A 15,002-nucleotide genomic window follows, 5' to 3' on the forward strand; every position below is an offset into this window, starting at 1 on the left:
GCCAGTGATGTTTGTGTCTGGCTTTTCCAGTGTATGTGTGTGTTTTGGGAGGGAAATTTTGTTTACTATATTAGAAATCACACCTTTGTCTTTCCCCTAATCCACCCCCATTTCATGTTATATTTAGATTGTATTTTATAATTAAGAATTTTAAGAAGTATCTTTCACCCACTCCAGAATACCAGTCCCACTCCTTAGAGTTAACTAATATCAAATTTTTGCGTTTCCTTCTAGAAATTTTCCATATGTATATAGAGTTTTTTTTGTTTACTCAAATGGAAACATAACATATACATTGTTTTATACTGTGCATTTTTTCTGTATTATTTTTCCCTCTGAACAGTTAAATACATTTTTCTTTGAATAAGAAAACACATTGGAGAATGATTCAAACATCACAAAAGGGGAAACCGTGTAAAGTAAATCTCCCTGCTACCCAGTTATCCTGAATGACCCAGTTCCCCTCTCCAGAAGAAGCCACTTGTGACCTAGTTCTTGTGTACCCTTCTAGAGCTGGTCCATGCATGTATATGTATGTATCTATGTCATCCTTTAGATAACGGACTATATTTTAAAATCGCTTGACACTTCTGTGCAACCAGGTTAGAGACTCTGTTAGTAAGCAAAGGTGAGGAACATCTTTGCCTGCCCAGAAGAGAAACAATGGCCCTGGGTTTAGGAGAACTGAAGATCAAACAAGAATCCAAGCATATGAGCTCCCTGGACATGTGCAAGGAGATGGGAGAAGTTTTTAGGTTAGCAGAAGCTTGGCCTGAAGAAATAGAGATGAAAGGAAATCTCTATGACTTTATCGTAGATCAGAAATAGATTAATATGCAAGAAATTATTCTGACTAATTGAGATTCTAGAACAAAAATGGAACTGGCATCCTTAACCATATAGAAAGTCTGGTCTCCTAAGCCAGCTCAATTTGACTTCGGTTGTCATTACCACTGATGTGCGGTTGGTGTCCAAACAGTTACCTGGACGGCAACCCTTCTGAATGTAATAAAAACTTGGTTTGTCTTTTTAAGTGAGATGGGAACAATTTTATTACACTTGTAAGAATTTTAATGGGAGGAGATCAATGTCTTAATGAGGACAATACTTCAAGAAACAGCCTTTAAAAACTTAGCCAAAGTGAAAGCTGTGATACTGCTGTCCTATGACCCAAATTCTGAGATTACAATTCTCAATGGAACATACTCTTTGAGTCCATCCTTCCCTTCCCTGTACTCAGGTTATTGTTCATTTTTATGGGAAATAACAGCTTAGGGTGCAGTGGGCTCCCATTTATATACATCATCAAATACATTCTGTTGGAGAAACTGATGTCACATCAGAATACTGTAAATACTTTGAATTCTAAGAATTTACATTCCAATAGTGACCAGTGGCCTTGTAATTGTAGGTGATCATTGTAAGAAAATAGGATTTGAAAATGACAAAGAGAAGTCCTTGATGGAAGCTTGAGTTTTGATTGCCTCCTGGATCAGACAGTTTTCCTAACAGAATTGTCTAAAGAGGTTATTGACTTATTTCTAAGTTTTCAAGTCAGCACATAAATCATAGGAAAAAATATACACAGAGTTTATTTCTTAAACCGGAGTGAGTGAGAAAGAAAGAGAGAGAAAGGATAAAACATCAGTTATTGATTTTTTGGCAGGCAAAATTAATGGTGGTTTCTCCTCCTCCACATTTAAATCCATGTCCTAAGTATAACATTTCTTTCATTGTAAAGCCCAAGAAACACATGAAGAACATTGGGATTACTTCTTTGATTAAACCAGTTAAGTCAAAATATTATTCTTCATGGGAGATTGGATTGGTATTTGGACTGCTGATGTGAAGTTTTCCATTTTGACTGTTCCCTCTGGGAGCTCTGTCTCAGCCGAGAGCAGCCCTTCTCTCCTCAGAGAACCAGTTTCAGAAGGAAACCTGATTAGAATAGACAAAACTGTAGCTGGTGAAGCCCACGGACACCTTATAAGTTTTAATATGTGACAGATATGAAATTCAATTGCTTTTGCCCCAATAGTCTTACTAGAAGTGAGGCATACGCATGATACAATTCTCCTTATACACATTTACATTAACTGGCACATGGAAAGGACATTGAAACACATTTCATTGTTTCAAAATCATTCTTACAGAAGTCTTTGTTGTTTTACTGTTTCTGTCTTCCCTTTCAGAAGATATGTGAAAATGGGTTGATGTTTATGTGATGTAGTGGTTGGAAAACAGGCCGGTTTATATCAATAAAATGGAAAAGAGGGGTTTCTGTCCAATTGCCTACATATTCTGTGCTAGTGGTCTTCTTGTTTCTATAGATGCTCACTTGTTATACTCATTCTTTCCAAATAATTTCTGTTCATTGTCCATAAGTTAAAGCAAGCATATTTAAGTTTAATATAAAGATGCATTCAGACATCTAATAGGCATTAATCTCACTGGGATGACTGATAGGTAAGACATTGGTGTCTGGAAACAAGCTTTGGGCCAAATAAAGGCCTGCAGAGCAACCCTTCATAGCATCGTCCTTTCTCTGAAATGGTAAGACTTGGCCCCATCACAAGAGTGATATTCATCTTCTTAAGCAGTTTCTCAGCATTCCTGAGATACCAAACCAATTGTGAAGGGCAAAGTCTTAGACCCCAGTTGGCCTTGGCTAAGGATGCTCATGGGTACAGTTGGCTCAGGCTGTGGCTGATAGCTTGAGTGAGTGCCTTGGAAATACCTACAGCTTGACTTTCTGTGCTGCAGCACCTCTAGGCAAAACAGGGAAACCTGAGCCTCCTCTGTTCGGAGCTTGTTTGACTGTGGCCAGTGTTTGGCTGAGCCTATCATCTTTTTTTTTGAGCCACTGTATACTCTAGATAGATCTCAGTCATGAGCTAAACTAAATTCATGTACTTCCTAGAGTGGAAATAAGCCCATTACCATTAGTTCACGCCCAGCATCATGGTTCTTGCTACCTTGATCAAATTCAGAAGCATTCAGTGTTATCTTCCCTTTATGTGTCAGCCCCTGCATTGGGGAAAGTTGGTGTCTCTGTCTTTAAGAAGAGTCTTTTTCTTAGGAAAGATTAAAATAATTTCTAGTAAATATCCAGACATGTTTTATTTTTGCTTTCTTGGATGACTATATTAATAGGTATTTTTCTCTGGAATAGAATATCAGTTTTATTATTGCCAGCATATTTATTATATTGATATTGATCTTTCTATAATTTTCATTTGATCCTATATTCTTTTCAAGTGTTTTGATACACAGTTCACTCTATCTATAGTTAAAATCTTTGCCTTTGTTTCTGCTTCAGTTGAGATCTAACAATTGATTGTATTAATTCCTTAAAATAGTTTGGTTAAAAATTCTCATTCACATTCACATTGGATACTCCATACATATACTCCCTGAAGGTTTTCTATAAGTGATGCTTGATATTGATAAAATACCTTTTGCTTTGGTTCACATCTCATAGACCTTTGGAATCAGAAACATCCTTAAGAGTATTGTCAGAGCATCAATATCTTAGTCCAGTTTGAAATATTAATCTGTATCTTAAACCTTGTCTTATTTCTGGGCTTTCAGTTGACTATGTACCTTTGAATTTACATATGCTTCTTATATTGTAGAAGAGGAAACCATATTCCCTGATCCCCCCACCTTTCCTACCCTCCACATCACTTCCAGGCACTGACAAATATCAGTTGTTGAAGTGAGAGGGAGAAGTGAGGGAATCTAGACATCTACTTGGTCCTATGGTCCTCAGTGGTATCAATACACCATTGCAGTCTGACATGCCTTTCAATCTAGATACTGGAGTTGTTTCTGAGTCTTCTCCTTTCTTCATTCAGTCACCTCATCCTAATGATTGTTTCCTTTAAATGTCTCTGATGTTCTTCTTTCCCTCCATTCCTGCTGTTATTCCTTTGGTAGGAGACCTATTCACCATACATCTTAAATATTCCAATAGCCTCTTATTCATTTAATCGATTTAAAAATATTTTTCTGAATGCCTTCCAGTGTCAGGCCCAGAACCCTGGGGATACAAAGATGTAAAAGGCAGCACATGTTTGGAAAGGGCTTTCAGGCTATGGGGATGGCAAACGTGAAAACAGAAAAAGCATAATACAATTTGGTTAAGTGCTATAATGGAGATAGAAACAAGGGCTTCAGAAGCCCAGAGGAAGAATTTGAATTTTCTATCACTTAAATTTGTAAATTATAACATGTCAACCAAGTAAAACTCTGTTGTCCTGCATCTTGTCTCTTCTACTCACCTCTAATTTTTCACTTTTTAAAATTTTCTCTTAGACTAGATTTCCTAAAAGGTAAACCTGCTCACACCTGTCTTCTCAAAGGCTCTCTCTGATTTTTTCACCACATATAGATTAAAGTCCAAGCATTATTCAACACCAGAGTTTACATCATGATTCATTTCTAACCCTGAGTCCACTAGTTTCCTTCTGTTCCCGTCCCTGTCATTCTCATCCAGTGCATAAAATGCAACCCCTATGATTGTTTACTGACCTCACTAATCTCGTTTTCCAACAACTTGATACTTCTTCCCTGATTCATCTTCTTACAATGAACCTATTCTGCCCTGGGAAGATCCAATCTGTTGGAAACCCGCCATTTTAACTCATACATTTTCACATAATTCTCCCTTCAACCTCTCTTGTTTAAGTGAAAACTACCATTCTCTCCAAGGACCCCATCTTTCTTGCACTCCTTTTATAGGGAGGCTTCTCTCTTCTCCCCACATATCAGGTTTATGGCTCATCTAAGAGCTAGCACAGCAAGAGAGGGCTCAACAGTCTCTCCTACACCTATCAGACTTGCACTCTTTTATAATATCTTTTTTCCTCTCTTTTTTCCTCCTCCTTTGGCTGCTTGCCTTCCTCCCTCCCTCCCCCTTCCTCCCTCCCTTCCTTCCTTCCTTCCTTCCTTCCTTCCTTCCTTTCCTTCTTTCTTTCTTATGACATCTATGTATAGCCTTATTTTCCTTTGTCTCCCTCCTCATCACTATCATAGCTTTCATCTCTCTCCCATGTATCTTGAGGACTTTACCCCTCAGAGTTTCACAGCATCACTCCCTATATCAGGAAGGTAGGGTTTAACTTGCTATAACAAAGAAATGCCCCCAAACCATGGCTTAAATAAGTTTGAAGTTTATTTCCATCATGTAAATATCCAAGTAGGTGGTCCAGGGACAGCATGGAGCTCAATAGAGCTGAGGATGTAATAGAGTCTGACTCCATTTTAGATGTTTGACTGACAGCTCTCAAGCCCCACCCCTCCCTCTTTCCCTTTTGCCACACATCTGGGCAAGGCAGTAAGGAAACCCCTGTTATTCTGCCATTGGCACCAGCAGGAAGATCAAACCACACAAACACTGACCAGCTTGGGAACTTTTACCTCGGCCCCAAGTCTTAATCACAGTAAAAACCAAGGCCACTTACTCTTCCCTTTGCTCAAGGCATTTTGGACCTACTTGAGTGTCTGCCCTGCTCTCCCCAGAAAGCCTCATTATATGAGTAATAAACATTTTCATATCCCGTGTGTGTGTGTGTGAGAGAGAGAGAGAGAGATATCATCAGTCTTGACATCTGAACCAATTTTAGAGAGAGGGCATTGATCCTACTCTGCTAAACAACCACATAATAGGGATCTGACTTATTTCTATCTTATAATATTGCCATTCTCAATAAGCAGTTTGCATTATTTGATCCAATATGGCTGCTCCAGCTCTTGCCATCATATTCACATTCCAGTTAATGGAAAAAGGAAGAGGGGAAGGGATATACACACAATTTATTTTCAGAGCACAAACAGTAAGTTGCACACATTATTTCTATTCATGTTTCATTGGCCACAATCTAGAAGCATAGCCATGTACAGAGTCACAACATAGCATCAGCACAGGAAGCTGAGAAATGTAGTCTTTATTGGGGCAGGCATGCCAAATAATCCATATAATCTGTATAAGAAAAAGAGAATGGATGTTAGGAGATGACCAGCAGTCTCTGCTACACTTACTTAACTGTCCAAAGGAGGGCAGATTACTTACCTTTCACAAAACAAGGAGCTAATAGTCTTTAGGGCCATTATGAGAATAGGAGAATTAAGTTCATATTCCTAGCCTAGTGATTTGCACATCATAGGCACATTATAAATAGTAATTGCTGCTGTCATCAAATAATTTCTCTCTACTATAAATTCTGTCATCATCATGGGAAAACTCAGGTCTATATGATGGACTAATAATCCAAATATTTATCCTTTCTTGATTTTAAATTCCAGTTGCCTTCATCTCATTCTCTTTGACCAGCCCAATGTCATTATCGTGCTCTGTTTTTTGCCCTTATCTAAAATTTTCACACTGTAGGCATTGCTAACTCCAGTATTCACTCTGTCATCTTAACCAACTAAAAACTTTCTTCTATTCTTTCCTTTTCTCTTCCATCCTTCTGTTCTTCCACCCTCTCATTCTTTCTTACTTTTATCTTTCCATTTTTTTCTTCTTGACAATTTCAGTAGCTCCTTATCACTGCTCTGTTATACTTCTATTTTTTCCTTATCCAATTCCCTTGCACACTCTCCTTGGAAGCTAGGATTACTAGTTTCCATACGTCCCTTACTCTTCAGCTTCACCATTCTCAATAGATGGCCACTTTGTGTTAAGGAATAGAGAGCCATTAGGAAATAACTACTGCTTACGTGCTTCCCCTCCCTCTTTAAAATCAGAGAAAATCTGTTTCTCGTCCTCTCCAAAGCTAATCTCTTTGTCTCATTTCTTCCCAGGAATTTATCTGTTCGAAGCCCTCTTGTTTCCAATACATTTAACCATTTCACGTTCATCATCTTTTCTCAGAAGATGTATGTCTTAGTCAATTTGGGCTGCTAAATGAAAATACCACAGACTAGGTAGCTTATGAACAACAGAAATTTATTTCTCACAGTTTTGGAGGCTGGGAAGTCCAAGATCAAGGTACCAGCATGCTCAGGTTCTGGTAAAGGCCCTCTTCCATTTTATAGACTGCTGATTTCTCACTGTGCCCTCACATGGCTGAAAGGGCTAGGGAGCTCTGTGAGGTCTCTTTTCTAAGAACATTAATCCCATTTGTGAGGGCTCCACCCTCATGACCTAAGCACCTCCCAAAGGCCCCACCTCCTAAAACCATCACATAGGGCTTTAGAATTTCAACATATGAATTTTTGGGGGGACATAAATATTCACACCATAGCAGTGTATTAATTATCATTGCTGTGTAACAAATTTTCTCCAAACTTAAGACAAAAAAATGGATTATCTTGCAATTTCTGTGCGTCAGGAATTTGGATGCAGTTTTAAGGTTACTCAGAAGTCTGTAATCAAGGTGTCATACAGAGCTGCGATGGTCTCATCTGAGGCCAAAGGAGGAGACTCTCCCAAGTTCCCTCATGTAGACCTTCAGTCCTCACTGGCTGTTGGACTTTGGATCTTAGCTACGCATAACATAGACTTCTCCATAGGATAGTCTACAAGCTGGCAGATGGCTATGTCCAGAGCGAATAAGGGAGAGAAAACAAGCAAGACAGAAGTTGCAGGTTTTTGTAACCTAATCTGAGAATTGACATCCCATCACTTTTACCATATTCCATTCATTAGAAGCAAGTCCTTAGGTCCAGCCCACATCAAAGGAAAGAAGATTCATAGAGTGTGGGGACCAGGAGGTAGGGATCCTTGGGAGCCATTTGAGAAGCTGCCTACTACAAGACTACATGTGATTACACATGATTACTACAAGATGACACATGTCTTCTTGGTAGAGCTTCTTAAAAGGGTAGCCCAAGTTCGCTGTTTCCAATTCTTCCTCATCCTGCTTCTGTTTCTACCACTGTTGTTATGTGGCTCCACTAAAGTCACCGATGACTTCCTAATTGCCAGGTCAAACAGGCAGTATTTTTGTCCTTAGATTATTCTGATTTTCTGCAGAATTTGACAATTTGATATAACTGACCTCCTTCTCTAATTTCTTCCCTAACATCATTCTCTCTTAGTTCACTCATTCCCTAGTCCCTTCTTCTTGCATTATCATCTTATGTGATAAGATCATCCAGGGTTTGTTCTCTGACCTCTTCTCTTTCTACTCTTCCTGAGAAATCCCATTTACATCCTTGGCTTCAACTGCCCTACACATGCTGATGACTCCAGCCCAAATTTCTCTTTTGTCCTCAAGGCACATATATCCTGGTAAACTGCTAAATGACCGTCCCAAACTTGGCATTGCAGATTTAATGTCTCCATAACTTTCCCCCACACCATCCTCCTGAGTTTCTCTCTTGAGGGACTGCACTCCAGCCGTGATTGTGGGAGTCAGTCTAGGCTCCTCTCTCACTTCCACAACAAGGACTGAGTGCTGTCCACATCATACCCTCTCCTGTTACTTACACTGGCTCCCTCCTCTCTGTCTCCACTGCTACTCTTGCCTGTTCAGCCCCTTATTGTTTCTCTTCTCGGTTATTAATTCACCTCCCCGACTTCTGACTCCTCCCCTCCAATCTGTCCTTGGCACAGCTGTCAAAGTGATCTTTCTAAGAGGCAAATGCGATCACATCATCGCCCTGCTTTAAAACCCTCCAGTGGCTCCCTGTTTTCTGTAGGATCAAATCTGAATGCCATGGCATGGCATACAATGCTTTGGCCTCTGTCTCACTCTCCTCCCACTTTTCCCCTCCCAGTCTCCTGTATGTACTCCATGCTCCAGCTGTACTGAAATACTTGTGATTCCCTGACTGCACTCTGTGTTTTCTTGCCTCTTTTCTTGGGCACATGCTCCTTCTTTTGTATTAAATGATCTTCCCTTATGAGACTAGCTAACTCCTACTCTTCTGGAGGCCCAGCTTAAATGTCACCTGCAGCAGCAATTCTCTGAGGCATTTCTCCCGGTCAGACTCATTTTGCTTCCCTCCTTTTATGTTCTCATCACCTTTATGCAAACCCAGATTACAGTGCTTATCCCACTAGGTTATAAATATTGATTTCTGGCTGTCTCACCCACGAGAATGTGAGCATGTGAACTCCTTACAGGCAGGTACAGATGTTTTACCTCTGAGCCCTCCACAAACCCTGGTTCATAGGAGGCATTAAATAAATGTTTGATGAGTGAATAAATATTCATTCAAAGCCCTCAAGCCAAACTGACATTCCCTATGCACTCACCATACCATTCTATCTCCTTCCCTGGGTTCTAGCTTTTTCCCACCCCTACACCGGCAATCAGGAGTAATCTGTCAACAAATAAAGGTGTGTTTTGTAGGAAAAAACATTACAATATTTATGAAATTGGAAAATTAACAGTTGTTTCCGTTGTTATTGTTTTTGTTTTAATACACACAAGACACTAGAGAAGCTAAAGTTCAAACTTTAGTTTTGGCAATTTAAGTATATACATATATAGCTAATATATCTTATATGTATATATAAAAGACAGTAAATCATCAATCAGTGGACAATATAGAACTGGTTGTAAGTCCCCCAAGAAAGGAAAGAGGTCAGCACTGGTTTTCATTACTGTATGACCACAGGGGTGGAGTACCATCTTGGCTGAGCATTGACAACTGGGTTGGGTGGGTGAAGAGGGGGTGCATGATGCCTGTGGGTGAGAGTGAGGGCAATGAGATGAGTCTTTCTGATGGTGGTTTGTTGTAGGGTGGAGTAAAATAAGGTCATATTAAAGAAAGGTGTGAAGATTGCCTTATTCAAATTTCAACTTGATCGTGTAGTAAAAAGAAAAGCTATTGAAGTGTGTGAACTGAAACACAATACTATGCTTCCAAGTACTATTGTAATCTTCCCTGGCAAGGTCAGAGAGCCAAATATGTTCATAGAGTCATGGCTGCATTCATTTTTATTTTTGAGAAAAACTTACAAATACTACTTTAAAAAAATTTAATATGGAACTAGTAGAACTCAGGTTGGACCTAAAGCTGTTTTAGTGAACCGGAATCTGGGAAATACTGTGTAAAGTAAGCATCAATCCAACTGTAGCCAGTTGTTCTTTTTCATATGAAAATATTTACCTCTAGATTTGATTCTAAATTCCCTATTGCCCTAATTTGTTGTTGTAAAATATTTTAGTAATACGTATAGAAATACACAAACACACAGTTGCACATTTAAGTGACTGCTGGAGAATGCCAAAGTATAAGATAATCACTTTCTTAAAATGTAAGTATCTGAACCAGTTCAACGCATGTTTATATTATACTTGCTTACTAATTAGTCTACATTGGGTTTAAAATAATCCTCTTTTATCGGTTAACATTTCTGTCTCCCACGTATTTTTATTCTATTTGACATAACATTTAGATAAAGGATGATTTTTTTTTTTTGTAATAAGTATGTCTGTTGAATTTTCTAATTTTAAGTGAGTGGTAATCTATTTCTTCCCACTCCAGTTCTTTTTTGCCTAACGGAGAAAAAAAGAACAGGTTAATTTTGATAACATTAAAAAAAATAACGAATTGGAAATTAGTAAAGGTTTTCTTCCAAGTCCATTATAATCTTGTTTTTCTTGTAATTAGAGAATTGGTCTAATAAAGTATGTTGAATATTTTTATCTCCTAGATGTGTAAATATACTATGCTTGTAGATTTAAAAATTTACTTATTTTTCATCACTCTTTCTGTCTAATTTGATATCTTACCCTCAAAATACCTTTAATACTCTTCTTAAGCATTATATGCAACTAATATATACAAATTGAATATAGTTCCAAAGAAAGGGGGGGAAGTTTTTGTGTTTATATACAATACAATCTGCCTATATCTTTGCTTTAAGTGACAAAGAACCTTGAATTACTTTTCAAAAATAGCAGCCTTGGAAAGCCATTTTTTCAATAACACTCTCTATTATATCATTCTCATTTTTCAATTGAGTTTCTGTTGAGCTGAATTTTATAGCATTAATTTCCAACCTGCCTGAGTTGGATTCATTAAAAAAAAAATCTTGTAAGTACATATCTAACAAGCTATATACATTAATCTTGGGCTTAACCTCTTTTAAACCACTGGTATAGGTGGGAAACCTCTAAACATTGATTGCCCCTTGGGGTATGGGGTTGTTGGGAGGTAGGAATAGTTTCCTGCAAATGCAAAGAGTCAATTAGCTTTTATAACTGCTCTTCAATTAAAATAAAAATAGAATTCTCTGGGGAGAAATCTAACCAGAAAGATCACTTCACTGTAAATAGGCCAGTCAATTTTATAGAAAAAAGCCTCCAGCACCTAGCACTCATTCCCATATATATTGATTTATTCATTCAACCAATATTTCTGAGTGCATATGCTGTCCAAGGTATACTGTGTCCATCAATTACATTTTATACACACAGTGATATGAATCAGTTTTGGCAACAGGGCAAGTAAAACAAGGACTAGTAATAGTACCACCACTACTAATACTACTGGCAACAATCACCAGTGACTGTGAATCTCTAAGATGCCAGGTATTACTCTAGAATCCTCATTTTCAAGATTGCTTTCAAAAATGTGGCAAGGGAGAGATTATAATGTCCATTTTACAGATAAGATATTGAGACAGTTTATGTCTATCATGAGGCCATCAGATGTGTATGCAGTAATATTAAAAAAAAACAATTGGTGAAATCTTTCATTTCCTTTGCAGAGAGAAGATAGCACTATCAAAGTAATGAAAAACAGAGAGAGGAATTGAAGAAAACCTAAGGTAAGTGTTTCCTTATTCTCAAAATCCAAAGAGAATGAAAGTAGAGCAAAAATCAGGGTTATATCAACAATTACCTTCTGCCTTTTACCTTCAAATCAGATTCATTGTTAATGGGGAGGAGGTAAGTAGAAAGTGAGATGAAAAAGAAAAAAAATGATGTTGGGCTCTAACCTGCTCCATTCTGACTTAATTGTAAAATGTTTTTTTCATTTTTTTAGTTTTAAATATCATCTATTGACATCCAACAAGGACTTAATCTTCTTTCTCCACCAACCCACACCTACACACTTTCCTTACCTCAGCCACTCCACAGTTATAGCACATTTATACTATGTATTTAGTTTTTACATTTTTATGGCTGTGGATATTGCTTATAGCCAAGTCATGCAATGTATTATAATAAAATTCATTTCTAGTAATTAAAAAAATGTCTTTGTAGTAGTTATAGCTGTTTGTTTTATATGAGCCTATTATTTAGTTGTTCCCAAATCCTCTGTTAGAAGTTAAAAAAAATTCTACAACGTATTTACAAACCATGTAAACTGGTTCCACCCACTCTGGATGCTTCTACAAATTTCTATTTGTCTCCGATATTCTGAAATCTCATACTAATGTAACTTAGTGTAAGACGTTTTTCCAGCCATTGTATCGAGCACTTGGTAGGTTCGTTAATGCAGACAATCACATCCTGCATTTTGAGTATTTGTTATTATTATTACTTATTTGATAATTGTCCTCTTGTATTTTCTTTCTTCTCTCTCCTGATCTTGTGGAATTTTTTATTTTTATGTTGTTCTGACTGTGCTGATCCTCTTTTTTTTTTCTAATTTTTATCTTCTGTTTTCCATCACTTTACCTTTTCATTCTAGTTTATTGGAGATTAAATTCCAACATTTTATAGGGCTTTGTATCTCTGCTATCATAATTTTTAATGTCTTAGAGTTTATTTTGTTCTCTGAACTTTCCTTTTGTAGCTTTTTACATAAATAGTGTGTTTTTAGGAGACCAATACTGATAACTTTTGAAGTATTATTTTGCTCTCTGCATTCTCTATTTTCTTCATAAATAATAGTGAAAAATATAAAATAACTAAAAAAGTTAACTAGGAAAGTAAAAACCTTCTCAAATAGCAGTTGCCTTGCCTAGCTCCCAGGTTCTCTAGCCCCATACTTTATTTCTTCAAAGTACATGTGACTTCCTAACATTGCATTTGCTATTTGTTTATTGCATTCTTATTAACTAAAACTCTTACTGGAATGCAGCTTCCTTGAGGGTAGAAGACTTTTGTACTTCAATGCCTAGAAAACAGTGACTAAGTACATGATAGGTGAATCAAAAATCTTTATTGGGTCAATACATGGTGAAATAAGTGAAGAAAACTCTAAAGTCTATTTGAGAACACAACATAAGACTTGAATCGATGGGAAGGCAGATCATGTTCTTATTTGGAAACACTGACATTTTAAGGTCATTTCCCTACCATGTTGAAAGAAGGTAGGAAGTTCCAAAAGTAGAATACAGAGATCACTTTTGGCTGCTGCAGTCATCTAACAAGGTGTAAAGATCACCTGGACTGAGGTAGTAGTAGAGATATAGAGTGAAAAGGTCAGGCAAAGATCTATTTTTGCAAGAAAATTCAGCAAGACTTGCTGTGTTGTATTGCATAACATACATCCACAATTTGATTCTATTAAAAAAAATCATTTGTGTTTTTCCCTAATGATGGCTATCTAGGTTGCCTCCAACTCCCTACCTCTATAAGTAAAGCTGTATTGATAATCTTTAGATATAACTCCTCATGGGCTTGTGGAATAGCATCCCTGACCCGGTAATACTGAGATATGAGCTATATCTGAATTTTTTCTGAATGGCTAAAACTATTTATACTTCTACCAACAATCCATCAGAATTCCCATTGTCCCATACCCTTACCAATGCTTGGTACTGTGTGACAATTTTTTTCATACTAATTTCATTGGTATAAAGTGATCTCCCATTATTTTAGTTTAAGCTTCCCTAATGGTTAGTGAGGATAAACATTTCTACATTTCTAACCATTGAGGTTTTCCTCAGCTTATTCATATCCTTTTTGCATGTTTTTTTTTTTAACTTTAGAGTTTAGATTTATTTAGGGCCATTTGCACATGTTCATAGAATAGTTAGTCTACCCTAACGAGTGACAAGACAGCTCCCCCTCAGTGAGCCCCTGGCCTAAATGTATTTGCTATACTTATATAGCAAGAGGATAACATTAAACATGGAAGCTTTCAATTTGTGACACCAAACAGTGGTCTATACAGGGCAACCTTCAAAAGTTATGATTAAGGATCCACCTAGCTTTTCAGCAGTACAAGTCCGGTTGAGGTCTTCTGGCCCATTTGCCTGACATTCGTGTTTTATGCCTTGAAATTTCTTTTTGATTGTATCCTTGGAGCTTGCATAGATCATTTTACGAAGCTTTCATCATACAAAGTATATAGCAACAATCTTTTTCAGGAAGCATTTCCTCAAAATGCTTGAAAGGATCAGTTATGGTTACACCAAAATCTCTTTGCCGCCTTCTACAATGAGGCACTTTTTGTCTACAATGAGACAAAAAATGACAGCCTTCTTTCTTTTCTTGATTTCTTCTGGTGTGGAGCACTTCCAAACTTTCGTGTCATAAAAATGTGGCATACTTCAACAGCAACTTGCACTCCTGTGGCCATGTTCACTGTGGTGGTCGCAGAGCACAGAGAGGGAGCTGGCTGGCGCCGCATGTTTCAATTGATTACCTACTTTTATCTTGTTGATTTGTAGAAGTTCTTTGTATGGTCTAGTTAATAATTCCATCTTGATTTTGGATGTCTTTCAGTCTGTCACATATCTGTTAACATTGTCCTTGATTTCACTGTGCACACACACAAAAATCTTTTCATTCCTGAATTCAACAGACATGATGGGATCTTGGATGGTAGCAGCCAAGTGACAGTACATAACTACTAAAAATAAGATGGACTTGTTACCGTAATGGATGACGGAACAAAAGCAATCATCACAGCAGTCTTGTCCACGGAGATTGTCAACATTAATTAATTATTTATGGTGTTCCTAGACTGGAATAATCGGGCAGTGTATTAGTTTCTTAAGGCTGCTGTAACAAAGTACCACAGTCTAGGTGGCTTTAAACAACAGAAACTTACTCTCTCACAGTTCCTAAGTCTAGAAGTCTGAAATGTAGGTATAGGTACCATGTTCTCTCTGATGCCTTGAGGGGAGATTCTGTTCC

General features: G+C 37.5%; 1 pseudogene; it reads right to left on the reverse strand.

Moving 5' to 3' along the window:
- Window positions 1–14,026: 14,026 nt before the first annotated feature.
- On the reverse strand, window positions 14,027–14,442 carry LOC112065425 (destrin-like; annotated as a pseudogene).
- Window positions 14,443–15,002: the final 560 nt, after the last annotated feature.

Source organism: Physeter macrocephalus, chromosome 13 (genome assembly GCF_002837175.3).
Source record: "Physeter macrocephalus isolate SW-GA chromosome 13, ASM283717v5, whole genome shotgun sequence".
In the NCBI taxonomy this organism is placed as follows: Eukaryota; Metazoa; Chordata; class Mammalia; order Artiodactyla; family Physeteridae; genus Physeter; species Physeter macrocephalus.